The sequence below is a fragment of the Carcharhinus amblyrhynchos genome, chromosome 14 (genome assembly GCF_965287045.1).
Source record: "Carcharhinus amblyrhynchos chromosome 14, sCarAmb.v2.hapA, whole genome shotgun sequence".
Classification (NCBI taxonomy): domain Eukaryota; kingdom Metazoa; phylum Chordata; class Chondrichthyes; order Carcharhiniformes; family Carcharhinidae; genus Carcharhinus; species Carcharhinus amblyrhynchos.
Genome location: NC_137337.1, coordinates 74,982,561 through 74,987,081, shown reverse-complemented (window position 1 = coordinate 74,987,081; position 4,521 = coordinate 74,982,561).

Below are 4,521 nucleotides of genomic sequence, written 5' to 3'. Positions count from 1 at the left end.
GCTTAGAAACAGCATAAAAACCAGACTACCAATGGTGGATCAGTGAAAATCAGAAATGTGGAAGTTTCTGTTCTTAAGCAAATCTCATTAGATATTTACAATTTTAGTATCTCATCCCAGTGACGCAGACCAATGGATCCCATAAAGAATTCATCAAATCTGCTTTTTTTTGGGGTTAGTTTGACAGTCAACTTGTCTTTTTTGTTATCCTATCTCTTCGTTCTTCGCCACCCTCTCCTGTCCATTTTCTAATCTGATTCTCCTCCTACCCCTGCTCCTGCTGCATGGCTATGACTTTGCTGTTTCTTAATCTACTGACCTTAATCATAGGATCATACAATCCCTAGAGTGCAGGAGGCCATTCAGCCCATCGAGCCTGCACTAACAGCAATCCCACCCAGGCCATATTTTTCTTCTTATTTCTTAAACTGCATTGGTCTGTTCCGATTTCCTATTTTTGTATTCTTTCCTAAAGAAACTGAGAAACTAGATTGGAATGGTGTCACTCGTCTTCATTGTGAGAGGTTGCGAGTCCAGGAGCAGGGATGTGTTGTTGCAATTACACAGGGCCTTGGTGAGGCCCCACCTAGAATATTGTGCGCAGTTTTAGTCTGAGGAAGGATGTTCTTGCTCTCAAGGGAGTGCGGCGAAGGTTTACCAGGCTGATTCCGGGGATGGCGGCACTGATGTATGTAGGAGGAGAGATTGACTAGGTTAGGATTGTTTTTGCTGGAGTTCAAATGAACGAGGGAGCATCTCATAGAGACTTGTAAAATTCCAACAGGACTAGACAGGGTAGATGCAGAAAGAATGTTCCCGATGGTGGGGGTGTCCAGAACCAGGGGGTTACTGTCTGAGGATACAGGGTAGACCATTTAGAGCGGAGATGAGGAGACATTCAAGACTGGAACTCATTATCACAGAAAGTAGTTGATGCCAAAACACTGACTGTATTCAAGAGGTGCTAGACATAGCACTTGGGGGAAAAAGGGATCAAAAGTTAAGGGGAGAAAGCAGGATTAGGCTATTTAGTTGGACCATCAGTCATGATCAAGATGAATGGTGGAGCTTGGCTCGAAGGGCTCCTCTGCTCCTCTCTTCTATGTTTCCATGTTTCTATGAAAACCAAAGTGTTCCTCTTTTGAAGGGATGGATAATAAAGAAATACATCACATAAGCAATGAGAATTTAAATAATAACATAATTGCGGTTATCTGCGATGCGTGGATGGGTGCTGCAGTGCAGGGAACCAGGGTAGTCACTCCCATGGGCCCGTCCATCCCAAAAATCTAAATGACCAGCCCCTAACCCCAGGTGAGATCCCATGGCTTGCCTGTAGCTCCTCCGCATCAGCTGGCCAAAGGTCAGGATGAGGGTACAGAAGTGGATCCAATGTTGAGGAGTGATCTATTGAGACAGCGAAAGAGGGAATGCAGCCTTCTGCATTGAGCAACAGAAATGTGGAACACCAGACTCACCCAGAGCTCAAAGGTTGAGAAGCAAACTGAAGCTGGCTGAAGTAACTATTAAAAAGTATTGCTTCATCCAATATTCTGCACCCTAGCTCCACAGTGAAGACCCACTTACAACACAGACTGCAGCCACTGTTGAACAGCAACATGCATGTCCGGGGTGAGACTGAGGTCTCCTTTCTCAGGAGGCTAAGGAAATTCAGCATGCCCGCTATGACTCTCATCAACCTTTACCGATACATCATAGAAAGTATTCTTTCTGGTTGTGCCACAGCTTGTTATGGCTCCTGCTCTGCCCAAGACCACAAGGAACTACAAAGAGTTGCAAATGTAGCCCAGTCCATCACGCAGCTTCCCATCCATTGACTCTGTCTACACTTCCTGCTGCCTCAGCAAAGTAGCCAGCATAATCAAGGACCCCACCCAGACATACGCTCTTCCATCTTCTTCTGTCAGGAAAAAGATACAAAAGTTTGAGGTCACATACCAGCTGACTCAAGAACAGCTTCTTCCCTGCTGCCGTCAGACTTTTGAATGGACCTACCTTATCACATAGAACACTACAGTGCAGAGAGAGGCCATGTGGCCCATTGAGACCACAATCCCACCCAGGCCCTACCCCCATAACCCCATGCATTTACCCTAGCTAGTCCCATGATTTAGCAAGGCCAATCTACCTAACCTACACATCTTTGGACCGTGGGAGGAAACACACACAGACAGAGAATGCAAACTCCACACAGACAGTGACCCAAAAAGGGAATCGAACCCGGGTCCCTGGCACTGCGAGGCAGCAGTGCTAACCACTGTGCCACCCCCTTATATTAAGTTAAATTTTCTCTACACCCTAGTTATGATTGTAACCTCACATTCTGCACTCTCTCCTTTCCTTTTCCCTATGTACTCTGTGAACAATAAGTTTTGTCTGTATAGCACGCAAGAAACTTTTCACTTTTCACTGTGTCCCAATATGTGACAATAGTAAATCAAATCAAATAATAAGTTGAGGGAGAGGAGAGGAAGCAGGAGCAGTCTACTTTGAAAGTCCTTCTGCACTGTGCGAGATGGGGATTTCCATAAGCTGGATGGTCTTTTCAAATAAAAGTCCTTGTACTACCCTGGCATGACTAGGTTTAAGTCAGCATATCCCAAATTCAGTCTATGCCCAAGATATAATTAGTGTTGCCAACTGTGATTAAATGCATTCCTGGAGGTTTCATCACATGACTTGTCCTCCCACACTCCAGCCATTATTCAGCCAACACATCCATTCTTGTGATGCATTCCCTTCCTACACCAACTGGAAAGCAAAAAGACTCATCACCCAGTTTATTAGTCGCAAGTAAGCCTTATATTAGGGTACTACCAGGACTTGATGGTTTGAGTTATAAGGAGAGGCTGGATAGACTGGGACCTTTTTCTCTGGAGCGTAGGAGGCTGAGGGGTGATCTTATAGTGGTCTATAAAATAATGAGGGGCATAAATCAGCTAGATAGTCAATATCTTTTCCCAAAGGTAGGGAGTCTAAAACTAGAGGGTGTAGGTTTAATGTGAGAGGGGAGAGGGTCCAGAGGAGCAATTTTTTCACACAGAGGGTGGTGAGTGTCTGGAAGGAGCTGCCACAGGTAGTAGTAGAGGTGGGTACAATTTTGTTTTTTAAAAAACGTTTAGACAGTTACATGGGTAAGATGCGTATAGAGGGATATGGGCCAAATGCGGTCAATTGGGACTAACTTAGGGGTTTAAAAAAACTGGATGGCATGGACAAGTTGAGCCGAAGGGCCTGTTTCCGTGCTGTAAACCTCTATAACTGCAATGTAGTTACTGTGAAATTCCCCTAGTCGCCATAGTCCGGCGTCTGTTCAGCTCAATTCACCTAACCATCAGATGATGGATGATGTTTTACTGTCATGGAATCCCTACAGTCCAGAGGAGGCCATTTGGCCCATCAAGCCTGCACTGACAACGATCCCAACAAGGCCCTAACCTTGTAAACCCATGTATTTACCCTGCCAATCCCCCGACACTAATTTAGCACAGCCAATCCTCTCAAATCTTTGGACTGGGGAAGGAAACCGGAGCACTCAGAGGAAACCCATGCAGACACGGGGATTCCCAGGATCATTCCCGTGAACCTCTTCGGGACCCTTTCCAAGGCCAGCACATTCTTCCTTAGATATGGGGCCCAAAACTGTTCACAATATTCCAAATGGGGTCTGACCAGAGCCTTATACAGCCTCAGAAGTACATCCCTGCTCTTGTATTGTAGCCCTCTCGATATGAATGCTAGTATTGCATTTGCTTTCCTAACTGCTGACTAAACCTGCACATTAACCTTAAGAGAATCTTGAACAATGACTCCCAAGTCCTTGTGTTTATGATTTCCTAAGCATTTTCCCGTTTAGAAAATAGTCTCCATTCCTCCATGCAAAGTGCATAACCTCACACTTTTCCACATTGTATTCTATCTGTCCACTCATCTGATGAAGGAGCAGCGCTCTGAAAGCTCCTGATACCAAATAAACCCGTTGGACTTTAACCTGGTGTTGTGAAACTTCTTACAGTGCTCAGCCTTATAAAGTCTGGGCAGCAGGTCTCTGCTTTTGCATTTCAGTGCTCTCGAAATGAATGCTAACATTTGCCTTCCTAACTACCAACTCAACCTGCAGGTTAACCTTACGAGAATCCTGAACTAAAAGAGACCCCAAGACCCCAATATCAAGTGAATCTCCGTGTGCAGATGTAATATCTATCTATCTAGGCAAGGGGGAGGTACTCACCATTTGTGGAATCACAGTCCTATAAGGGAGGGGGGCGGAAATCAACAACTTTCAAAAGAAATCTGCAGCTTGGGTCTTTGGTGCATGCAGCGGGAACGCTAAGTTAGGAAGATATTTTTAAACTCGTCCAGCCTTTACACTGCAGGGATGTCTCCGCTTACACTATTTCCCTCTCTTCCACCCTCTGAAAAGCTCCTCCCTTCGGTGCTCGGGGCCAATTGGAGAGGGTTGGAGAGCGGTGCATTTATAAAAAGCAGCCAGCTCCCAGC